This window comes from Herpailurus yagouaroundi, unplaced genomic scaffold, assembly GCF_014898765.1.
Source record: "Herpailurus yagouaroundi ecotype Mexico unplaced genomic scaffold, PumYag 188, whole genome shotgun sequence".
NCBI classification, from domain to species: domain Eukaryota; kingdom Metazoa; phylum Chordata; class Mammalia; order Carnivora; family Felidae; genus Herpailurus; species Herpailurus yagouaroundi.
The window spans coordinates 28,992,426-29,005,828 of NW_024412419.1; positions in this window are offsets into that span (position 1 = coordinate 28,992,426).

A 13,403-nucleotide genomic window follows, 5' to 3' on the forward strand; every position below is an offset into this window, starting at 1 on the left:
CATTTCCTTGCTGGCTGTCATTCACAGGCTGTTTTCAGGCATTCCTTGATTCATCTCTCTCCCTCCGTGTTGAAAGCCAGCAATGACATTTAGAGCTCATCTCACACTTCAGATCTCTTTAACCTCTCTTTCTGCTTCATTTCGACTCTGTCTTCTTTTTCTGACACAGGTCTCTGACTTTTCTGCCTTCCTCTTGTGCTTCTAAGGTCTCATGTGATTGCAGCGGGCTCACCCGGATAAACTAAGCTAGCTCCCTATTTTAAAGTTAGCTGATTAGTAACCTTCATTAGATTTGCAAAGTTTCTTCATAGCAGCACCTAGATTAGTGTTTGATTGGTTAACCAGGGGACGATAATCTTGGGGATTTCTAGAATTCTATCATTGTTGTTAACATCTTGACTCATTATGTAGGTTTTGCTATTTCTTCCCTTAATTCTGACATTTTTGCTCCATGTACCTTCAACCATATTTATTAGACCGCACACATTTATTTCCTCCTTAAAAATGAATGCTTTTAGGGGCGCCTCGGGTGGCTCAGCCGGTTAAGCGTCCGACTTCGGCTCAGGTCATGATCTCAGGGTCCGTGAGTTCGAGCCCCGCGTCGGGCTCTTTGCTGACAGCTCAGAATCTGGAGCCCGTTTCATATTCTATGTCTCCCTCTCTCTCTGCCCCTCCCCTGTTCATGCTCTGTCTCTCTCTGTCTCAAAAATAAATAAACGTTAAAAAAAAATTTTAAAAAAAGAATGAACACTTTTATCCATGAGAAATGCTGGCTTTGTCTCTAGTAATACCTTTTGTCTTGCAATGTATTTTGTGTGGCAAATATCCCTTCTTGCCTTTTTATCTCTTATTTTTCCTGTTTGCATAGCCTCTTTCTTCCATCCATTCACTTTTAGCGCCACTGTGACTTGTATGTAAAATGTGTCTCATGTAGAGAGTATATAGGTGGATTGTATCTAATCTCACAAGACAGGTTTCTTATAGAAAAGTTGCTAAGTGCACTTGGCCCTTAAACCTTTGTTAAAAATCCAGTTGTTTTTTTTTTTTTTTTTTTTTTTTTTTTTTTTTAATCCTTGTCAATAGCAGTTCCTATTTTCACTCACTGCTCATCTAAGGATAAAAGCCAAGGTGGGTCTCTTCTCCAATAGGAGAGGCTGATGCTTTCTTATTTGGATTTCTTTAGTTTTCTATGCATTCTTGGATTTCAGATGGGTTTATTTTTTTTTAATTCTTTCAAAATTTTTATTTATTAATTTTTACTTTTTTTCTTTTTTTACCTATTTTGAGAGAGAGAGACAGAGAATGAAAGAGCAGGAGAGGGGCAGAGAAAGGGAGAGACAGATCCCTAAGCAGACTCCATGCGGACAGTGCAGAGCCGAACGTGGGGCTCAAAATCACAAACCATGAGATCACGACCCGAGCCAATATCAAGTCAGATGCTTAACCGTCTAAGCACGCAGGTGCCACTTTTTTTTTTTTTTTTTGAGTTATGACGTGATTTGTGTTTCTCAAAGACAGAGTAAAAGGCATAAGGTTTACCCCCTTATCTCAAACAATAGTTTTGACACATGGCAATGGAAGACAATAATCTTAGAGACAGGAAACAGATGAGCCCTACAATTTCACAAGCAAAAAACCTCAAAGTGTCCAAACAGCAGTTTGGGTAAGAAGAATCCAGGTGAAGACCTGTGGTAGACATTAGTAGAAGACTAAACCATGGTAAAAATTACAATCTGACAAAAGAATAATAAAAATGCCACAGATCAAAACTGTGGAACACAATGTAATATTTTGGTAAATGTGTATAGTCTTATATACTTAAATAATATATAGGATGATAATAATAAGTATACTTCCAACTGTGTAACTTAGAAAACTAAAAACAGAATAAATCTAAAGAGGGGAGGAAGGAGACGTTTGAAAGGATAATAATAAAAATTAATAAATAGAACACTCTGGCACAACAGAAAGTTTTAATAAAGACAGAATTAAGTATCTGTAAGGGACTAATGTATGAATCAACATCTAGAAAATCTGTTCATACAATAGAGAGAAGACTTCAAATAAGCAGTATTAATTTCCAAATGCAAACAATAACAAATATATGAAGAGACTTACCACTGTAGATAGTTTTTGTAATAATTGTAATAATAGAGGGTAACCTTGCCTGGGGGTTCATGGGTGAAGAAAAAAAATGGCTTCATTAATGACTCCAGGCACCATTGCAAAGTATTTTGGGAAGAAAGAGAAGATCCCTTCTATGGCATGCATCTTATAAAAGTGATCATGTACATGGGTATCTGTGTTAGGAAGAGTTACTAAAAGAGAAGATATTCAAATGTCCCTCTAGGGTCATTTCCACACTTACCATAACTTGATGCTCTTTTGTGTGGATGTAGTGTAGTATGGAATTATTTGAATCCTCAAATGTTAGGATCCCTTTGGAGGAATCCAGAAGAGTTTTGATTCATAATTAACCCTCCCCTATAGTGAGTAGGATTGAAGGAGCATCCCATAATCAATTCCCTGTGGGTTTAATCTTCTTCTTCATGAACCTCTTATCCCGACAATCTTTGTCCATTTTTTACCACTTGAAAACCAATTAAAGATTGTTGCATATTTTCTCCTGCAAGTCATTTACAAATGACACTATCTGGGAGAGTATTTTACAAGGATTGGCAGTAGATTGTCTTTTATTAAGAAACATAAATTCTCTGAAAGATCCAATATACCCCTAGGAAAAAGCTGATGCTGAAACACTTTAAAAATCCCTGCAGTTGACTAGAAATGACATTTAAACTAAAGGCCCAGAGAGATTTGACAGCACTCTCTCGAAAGCATTATGACAGGAACTCCTTTAGTTCTATGAATTTTATATGAACAACATTTTTTTTTCCCTGAGACTGACAGTTGGAGATAGATTCTGTTATTACTGAAAAGTACAGACATGTCCTTTCAGTTCAAAATGAAAACAGCCATTAGTGATAGATAAATGTTTCTTTTCCCCTTTACTTCATCTGTTTTAAGTTGCGAACCCTCAGGGTAAATATGCCTAGAATGTAAACACGTTTCTTTGTTTTTTGTTTTTTTGTTTTCTATAGCAAGTGTTACAATGGGATGGTATGTCAAACCTTTACCTAATTCTTTGTCAGGTATTTATCCTATTTTGCAAATCAGTTATCACAGTGCTGCCCTAGCTTATAATGAAACAAAACTGGAACTGTCCTGAACTCATCATATTTTTATGCACTTCCCTTAATAACCTTCCATATGACTTGCAGTTCAAAAATACGTAACTGACTAAGCATGAAACAGAGAAAAGTTGACAAAGAAAACATATTATACTTAGAATATGCAAAATGGAGACCTAAATATCCAGAAAAAATTTTTTTCAGTAATATGGATACTTTTTTCCATTCAAAATAACTGGAACAAATTTCTGTTAAATAATGATGGTAGACCAAGTGGCATCCCTTTGAAATGGGCATGAATACATGCCATAGTTATTTTTTTACCATACAAATAACTAGAGTAAAAATGAACACTCCAAATAATAAAACAATAGAAATTGCTCCTATTTTGCGATGGTCTGTGCACTGTTTTCATTCTTACCATTCTGGATTTAAATCTTTATAGTTTATATCAGCATCTTTTTTTTGCATTTGAGGAGTGATAAACTGATACCAATCAGATTGATAGCTACTATTTTTATAAATGGAAGCACTTGTTTCTTTTCATGCTTTGCATTTTCTATTCTCTAAGCTGACTGTGCATTTTTTCTTATGAATTACATGAAACCTATTTTTCTTTCTTGCTTGTAAAACTATTGAGGCTGTGATGAATTTCAAGGTATGCATTATTGAATATCAATTCCAGATATTATCTTCAAGAGTATATGTGAATAGAGAAGTAGTTTGAAGAATTTCACTTTCAATAGATCTGAAACTTTACTTTAAAGGTTTCTAGTAAGGATAGAGTTATCCCATTTGTCAGGAATATTTGGAATGGCTTTTGGTGATTTTAAAATAGGTTTTACTAACAAATAATACACATAATGCAAATGTTGATAATAACTAACAAATGTTATGGTAGTTCAAATAGTGTATTCTTTAAAGCACGCAGGCATGTCCACTTGGTTGTCATTTAAAAAAAGAGATGAGGGGCGCCTGGGTGGCTCAGTTGGTTAAGCGTCCGATTTCAGCTCAGGTCACAATCTCGGGGTCCGTGTTCGACCCCTGCGTCGGGCTCTGGGCTGATGATTCAGAGCCTGGAGCCTACTTCCGATTCTGTGTCTCCCTCTCTCTCTGCCCCTCCCCCGTTCATGCTCTGTCTCTCTCTGTCTCAAAAATAAATAAACTTAAAAAAAAAAAGCTGCTGAGGATTCAACTAAAAAAAAAAAAGATATGAACCTAAAATTTTCTAAAATAGTCTATTTTCAATTGATATGGAACAAATGGGAATACCAGTGTAATGAATTATGTGTATATATGTGTATATATATTTTTCAGAAATAAAATTAGAAATACAGCAATGCAGGAGACTGAAAAATCCAACTTCAGGCTCCAGCCTGCTTGTTACACATGGTTGTGTTGATGGAGCTTTTGTAGAATGCAGCTAAAATAATATGTAAAATAGTATCATTCAGTTGTTTAACAAATAGTGTATACTTACAAAGGGGGAAATTTATGATTGAGAGCATTTTAACTCAATTTGGAAAGCAATAAAATAAAAAAAAGCCCAAGGCCATACTACGGTTAGTCATATAGCACAATGTGCTTCACTGTTTTCTTTCATTCTTAGTATTTCTTTCTTATCATTAACTTTAAAAATACATTTATGATTTTTCCCCTTCATTAATTCCTCAAAAGTAATCTTGGGCTTCTCATCATTTTGTGTGCCATAATTTGACCTGAGAAATAAATGAAGAAAAAAGAAAAAGAAAGTTTCCTCATTAAATAGAATTCAAATAAGGCATAGCCCAGGAATATCAGCTGTACCGCTTAATATGTACTGGAGAATCTCGAACTTGACTACATCATTCTCAGCAAGCTGGGTAAAATCTATTTATATTTGTGAGTCTTTGGAGACTGAAATAAGTTAAAACTTCGGTGGGGTTGCAGTTTCTGAACTCCTGGATGAATATTTATCAATATTTCCCTCACAGTTAATTCTATTTGTGTTCTGCTTAAGAAATCTTCACATACCGCAAGGCCACGAAGATATATTCACCTAAGATATATATATTCTATGAAATTCTAGAAATTTTATTATGTTACCTTTCATAACCAGCTTAAAATACAAATGTGAGTATGGATTGCAGTCAGAGAATATAAACCACTCTGTTAATTTTCTTTTTCCTTTCTGAAAAAGGTAGCAGAGAAATGAGAAAGTAACAGAAGAATTAGAGTATGTAAAGGGTTTATATTTGCTTACTGATTTGGTTGATTTGATTGATTGATTGGTTGATTGATTGATTGATATTCCAGACATCAAAGCTTGTTGTCAGCTTGTAGAAAAGATCCAAGAGGAAGGGAGAAATGAATGATATAGGCAGAAACAAAACATGTAAGGTTGAAGGCCTTGGGAATGTGAGGAATTAGTTGGGACCTATTACTTAAGTATGGGGATTTTCTATTGACAGGAACAGAGTGTTTTCTTGCCTTGTAGGAGAGCAATTAAGGACAATATATTCATAGGCGTAGTGCAAAGAGAACTCTGAGTACTTCGATTTTCTTAACAAAGTATGAAGCAGTGTCATTAGTGGAGATGGGTTCATAAGAGCAAGATCTCAATGGAGAAAAGATGTATAGATATATTTAGGAAATGGGAATGTGAATTATTGTCCTTACCCACATTCATAACCGCCCATATTTTAAGCTTTCCTGTGTGTGTGTGTGTGGGGGGGGGTGGTGTTTGAGGATGTGTGTGTGTGTGTGTGTGTGTGTAGACTAAACGAGATAAATGTAGAAGAATGTAGCTTTGTTTTGATAAATGACTTCTTATTTACTGTCTCTAACCTTACACATATTGGATAAACAGGATAAACAGCTCTTTCTATTCTCAAGAGAAGATTTATCAAAGTAAAAACAATGGGTGGGAGCACGAAGGAACTTGAAGTGAAGGATAATGGTACTTTTGACCAGAACTCTGCTGGAGTTCAATGAGGACTGATTATGAATTACCACTACGATGTAAGTCCTTAAGCCATGACCTGCTGGCCCACCAGGTGCTATCAAGTGAACTGTGGCAACAGGCTCATTTCCTACCCATATGTAAGTCCCGTATTAAAAGGTCCTGGGCATCTCTGTACAACTGTACTATAGCAACTTGAAAGTTCTGTAGCAGATGGGAACCGTTAAGAAACATAAAAAGTTTCTTGAAAAGAGAATCTCACAAGGAAATCTTACACAAAAAAATTGTAAATCGCAACTCAAATGTCTTCAGGGTTTTTATATTTTACTTATTCTTGGGATATGCTATAGCACATTGCTTCAGAATTTATTGCAATTTGCTTTTCTTCTTTAGTGTTGCTAAACACCAGACTTATAAAATTATCCTAAAATCACACAATAGAAAACAGTTTTAAAAGCCTAGTAAACTTTATACAAGGGAAGGCAGGAAAGAGATTTCTCTTCAGTTTGATATGAAACTGAGCCTAGAAACTATTTTCTTTTTTTTTCTTCATTTTATTTGCTTTGCTGGAAGTTTGCTTGATTTCTCTCTCTCTTTCTCTCTCTCAATTCCTTTTGGTCATTTCCTTCTGTCTTTTTTAATGGAATTCTTCCTGGATCCTTTAAGTATGAGCCATAGGTTAAGTTTTCAAATACACATTGAGCCTTGAGAATTGAAATATCAACTTTTTTATTCCCTTTTCTTCCTTTTGACTCTTTTTTCCCCTCTTTTATCTCCCTGATTCTTCATTTCAATAATTAGTTTGGACAAAATTAACCTTATAATTATTTCTCAGATCATTTAGTTAAAAAGTAAAAGTGACAGATGCATTACAATGAGTAGTTGGCATAACATACAGACATTTTACTAACTTTCAAACTCATTAATTTATTTGCTACATAAAATGCTTGCTGCAGGGTTATGTACATGATAGAAACAATAATATGGTTCTCCCACAGCCAGAACTGATGATAAATCAGTGGTTTGAAACTCTGGGGAATAACCATGAGATCTTGAGCTAGATTGCCTGAGTTTGAATGTTGGACTTCACATTTATTATTTGGATAAGTGCACAAGTTACTGAGGCTCTCTGAGACTCACTTTCCTCATCTGCAAGTAAAGATAGCACGAGTGCTTTTTTCTATAAAACTATTATTGTGATTTAATCAGATAATGCCTGAAAGGACTTTCACCAATGACTGATACAGAATAAAGGCTGAATAGCGTTACTTAATGTTATTATCAAATTCAAAGTACAATTAGCTACTTCTTTCTTAAATTTTTCCACAAATTAGTGGCATCATTTCCCCATCTTTTTTATTGGTGATATGGTAGGCAATCAGTCACAGCATTTCTACATGTATTATGTAATTTTATACATAAAATACATATATACATATATATATTTTTTGATCAATTATCTCTACATTTGTGTTGGTCTCCATAATGACCTTATACTTCAAAGTGTAAATAGTTATGGAATTTTACTCTCTTGAAAAACCACAAAATCATAAGAATTTGTAATATTACAAGGAATATTATGCTATAATGTGAATTAAAATATAATATACAATCATATTAGAGTATAATCTTATGTTTATAAAATATGGGGAAATACTGGAATAAAATATACTGGTGTCTATACTGATCATCTCTGATTTGTAGAAATATAAAAGTTCTTGTTTCCTGTTTTTTTTATTTCATTGTTTTCATTGCTTTTAATATTTTATTTATTTATTTTTAAACATTTTTAAGAATACTTATTTATTTCTTGAGAGAGAGAGACAGAGCATGAGTAGGATAGGGGCAGAGAGAGAGAGAGTCACAGATTCTCAAGCAGGCTTTGGGCTCAGAGCCTGATGTGGGGCTGGAACTCACAAACCACAAGATCATGACCTGAGCTGAAGTCAGATGCTTAACCGACTGAGCCACCCAGGCACCCCATGTTTTATTTATTTTTAAGAGAAAGAGAGAGACAAAATAAGAGCAGGGGAGGGGCAAAGAGAGAGGGAGGCACAGAATCCGAAGAAGGCTCCAGGATCTGAGTTGTCAGCATAGAGCCCGAAGCAGGGCTTGAACTTGTGAACCACAAGATCCTGACCTGAGCTGAAGTCAGATGCTTAAACGGCGGAGCCACCCAGGCACCCCAATAGATTTCAGTTTTTAGAGCAATTTTAGATTTACAGGAAAAGTTTGTAGTAAGTACAGAGCTCCTATATCCTCTTATTCTCCTTGTCTGCACAGTTTCTCCTATCTTTAAAATTTTGCATTAGTGTCATGAGTTTGTTACAATGATTCAACATTAATAAATTATCATTAACCAAATTCCATTGTTTACATTACTTTTCCTGTTACATAGTTCTATAGATTTTGTCAAATACATGTTATGAATCAACCATTATAGTATCACACAGAATGGTTTCACTGCTCTAAAACCTCTCAGCTTCCATATACATTGGGAAATGAAATGATTCCCACAATCAAGTGAACACATCCATCACCTCACATAATTACTTTTTGGGAGAGGGGAAGGGTTAGCCCTCTTAAGATCTACTCTTTCAACAAATTCTGAGTATACAAAACAGTATTATTGACTACAGTCACCATGCTGTATGTTAGATCCTCAGAACTTATTCATCTTATGACTGGAAGTTGACCAACCTCTTCCCATATCTCCCACCCCTTCCACCCCCAGCCTCTGGCAATCACCATTCTACCCTTTCTGTGGTCCAACTATTTAAACTTTTTTTTTTCAACTCTCCACATATAAGTGAAAGAATACAGTATTTGTCTTTTTCTGGTTTATTTCAATTAGCACAATGATCCAACATTAGATTCAATGTTCCAAATGGCATAATTTCCTTCTTTTTTATGGATGAATAATATTCCATCGTATATATTTACCATGTATTTTGATCCTTCCATCTGTAGATAGATACTTGGGTTGTTTCCATATCTCGCTTACTGTGAATAATAGTCCCTGTTAAAAGGAACATGGGAGTACAGATAACTCTTGAAGATAATTATTTTGTTTCCCTTGGATACTCAGAGGTGGGATTGCTGGATCATATGGTAATTCTCTTCCTAACTTTTGAGAAATCTCTCTACTGTTTCTGTAATGGCTGCACTAATTTACATTCTCACCAATAGAGTAAAGGGTTTCCTTTTCTCCACACCCTTGCCAACATTTTTTATCTCTTGTTTTTCATAAGAAAGATTCTTGTATTAAGTGATATGACTTTGTGGTTTTTATTTGCATTTCCATGATGATTAGTAATTGTGAGCATCTTTTAATATACCTATTGGCCATTTGTATATCTTCTTTGGAAAATGTTAATTCAGGTACTTTGCCTATTTTTCAATTGGGTTATTATTATTATTATTATTTTTTGCCACTGAGTTGTATGAGCTCCTTATATATTTTGAATATTAACTCCTCATTGGATATATGGTTATTTATTTTCTTCCATTCCATAAGTTGCCTTTAACTTTGTTGATTATATTTTTTGTTGTGCAGACACTTTTAAAGAGGCAGGAAGGCATACTTACAAATTAATTTTAGGAGGCCAGCATTGACCTGATACCAAAGCAAGCTAAGGATACTACAAGAAAATAAAATCATAGACCAATGTCCCTGATGAACAGAGATGCAAAAATCCTCAACAAAATATTAATAAACCAAATTCACTGGCATTTTAAAAGGATAATATATCGTGTTTAAGTGGGAATTGTCCCTGGGCTATAAGAATGTTTCAAAATACATAAATCAATTAATGTCACACACCATATTATCAGAATGAAGAATAAAAATCATATAACCCATAAGATCTCAATAGATGGAAAATTTTAACAAAATTCAACATCCGTTCATATAAAAACTCTCAAAAATTGGGTATAGAGGGAACATATCTCAATAGAATAAGGATCAGATATAATAACAAGCTCATAGTTAACATTATACTCAACAGTAAAAATTATAAGCCTTTCCTCTAAGATCAGGGATAAGACAAGAGTGTCCAGTTTCACTACTTCTTTCAACATAGCACTGGGAATCATAGCCAAAGCAATTAGTCAAGAAAAAGATAAAGGTCATCCAAATCAGAAAGGAAGAAGTAGAATTGTCTCTGTAGAGAATGTGATCTTATACATAGAAAACCTTAAAGTCTCCACCAAAACAAAAACCTCTTAGAACAGATAAATGAATTCAGTAAAGCTGCAAAATACATAACCAGAATAGAAAAATTGGTTGCATTTCTATACACTAACAAGGAATTATCAGAAAAAGAAATTAAGAAAACCATTAAATTGACAATAGCATCAGAAGGAATAAAATACTCAGGAATAAGTTTAAGGAAGTAAAGACATGTACATGAAAAAGTCTAAAATATGATGAAATAAATTTAAAAAGACAAAAGTGAGAGGTAAGATATTCCATGTTCATGGATGAGAAGAATAAATATCATTAAAGTGTTCATGCTACTCAGAGAAATCTACAGAGTCAATGTAATTTAAATGTAGGACCTGAAACTAAATCTGCTGGAGAAACCATAGAGGGAAATCTCCTTGATCATGGTCTTGGAAATGATTTTTTGGCTTTGACACCAAAAGCACAAGAGACAAAAGCAAAAATAAACATATGGGACTTCATCCCTTTACTTTTGATCTATTTTTACAGTTAAAGCAGCTTTCTTATAGATAGCATAGAATTGTTTAGTTCCATTTTTATAATCTACTCTGTGAGTTTCTTTGAATTCATGTACCAAGAGCATTCAATTGTAAAGTGACCCTTGATATAGTAGGATTGTTAATATAATATCTGTAACAGTTTCTATTTATTCCCTTATTTTTGCTTACTTTTATCTTCCACAGAACAGAAATCTTGTTCTGATTTCTCTACTTTTAACCAAACATTTTATATTATTTATTTTCTTTCTTCTCTTAGCATATGAATTATACTTTTGAAAATGTTTTTAGTGCTTACCATAGAGTATACAACTAATAATTGGTTGCTTTCAAATGTAACACTATATTACTTCATAAGTAGTGTAGGTATTTTATAATAGGTTATTCCCAATATCTTCCCATCCATTAATATTGATGTCATATATTTCACTTGTCCATAAACTATAAACATCCAATACATTGTTATCACTAATTTAATAAACTGTGCTGTTAGATCAAATAAGAATGGCATTTTTGGGGTGTCTAAGTGGTTAGTCAGTTGAGCATCTGACTCTTGATTTTGGCTCAGACCATGATCTCACAGTTCATGGGACTGAGTCTCACGTTGAGCTCTATGCTAACCCTGGGAAACCTGCTTGGGATTCTTTCTCCCTCTCTCTCTGCCCCACCCCTGATCATGCTCTTTCTCTTTCTCTCAAAATAAATAAACTTAAAAAAATTGCATTCTAAATAAAAAGCAAGGTATTTATAAATTATCTTATGATGAACAATTTACCATAATTAAAAAAATTGATTGCCATCTCTACTATTATATTGCAGTATATTAGCATGTGTTTAAATATTTTTTCACATGTGCTCTGGTACCTTGATACCTTTTATTTTAATTTAAGGTTTATTTTGTCCATATTAGTTAACAAAGTTTTCACCTTTGAAGGATAACATATAATAAAAATTTTCCCAAATGTAAAGGTGATTCAAAGTAATGTGATGACATTACACATGTAAGGATCTCATCAAAAAGCAATTCTAAAAAGGAATTGGAGCTCAACAAAATATCTTTTAGAGACTATCCAAAGAGAACAAGCAAACTGATTAAAACCAATTTATAGAATATATAATGGAGAAGAATGAGCATATTTTAAAGTAAAAACTGAGTTTGGATTTGAAAGAACTCTACTGTTCAGTTTTGTAAAATATACTGGGCCCAAATTTGAAATTTAACTTCTCTGGTTGAAAAAAAGAATGGTGGCAAAATAAAATCAGTTTTAGAGAGTAAAAGAAAGAATGGGAAGTGCTAGGTATGTAACTTAAAGAGCCAACTATGGGGGCGCCTGGGAGGCTCAGTTGGTTAGGCGTCCGACTTTGGCTCAGGTCATGATCTCGCGGTTCATGAGTTCAAGCCCCGTGTCGGGCTCTGTGCTGACCACTCGGAGCCTGGAGCCTGTTTCAGATTCTGTGTCTCCCTCTCTCTCTCTCTGCCCCTCCCCCGTTCATGCTCTGTGTCTCTCTGTCTCAAAAATAAATAAACATTAAAAAAAATTTAAAAAAGAGCTAACTATGTAAACTAAAGAGCTCAAACTCTAGAATTTAAGGATTTGAAGAAAAGTCAAAATTATAATTTAACAAGACAACAGATTTTGAAAAAAAAAAAGCCAATAAATTCAAGCAAAGAAAATCAATCAATGAGAACAAAGTTTTGGTTGCTAGACCTGTCCCTATTATGCAATTTAAAATTTATTAGCATAGTTATATCTAGGTAGCATATTAAGTTTTGCTCAAAATAATCAATAAATTACACTATTATATCCAAGTGAATGTAAACCATTACTTGCTTGTTTTTAGTTTCTTTGTTTTAATGGAGGGTAAGGCATTCATAATTTTACCTTAAATTTTTTTTTCTCTGAATGTTAAGTATAGAGAAATAATGATACTTTCTTCATGACAATTTAAAATACTTCCCAAAGGGCTCAAACAGTTCTTGGAATAACCAGGGAAGTTTTCCAAGAAAAGGAGGAAGGTCATAGCATGAGAGTTTTGTAGCAGTGGGGTGAAAGACAGAGTTAGAAACAAACAAAAAAACATTTTAAAGTTTTATTTATTAAAAAAAAATTAATATTTATGTATTTTTCTTTTGAGAGAGAGAGAGACAGAATCCGAAGCAGGCTCCAGGCTCTGACCTGTCATCACAGAGCCCACCCCAGGGCTCGAACTCACAAACTGCAAGATCATGACCTGAGCAGAAGTCCGTCACTTAACCAACTGAGCTTTCTAGGCGCCCCTAAGCTTTTATTCATGAAAATAATATAAAGTGATAAAGTTGGAAATACATATTTCTTTTTTTTTTCTTGATATGATTGTATTAGGCTTGTTAAAATTCATACATATTTTAGCTTCCTTTTTTTTTATAGTGACTTTTTATTTATTTATTTATTTATTTATTTATTTATTTATTTTAATATATGAAATTTATTATCAAATTGGTTTCCATACAACACCCAGTGCTCATCCAAAAAGGTGCCCTCCTCAATACCCATCACCCACCCTCCCCT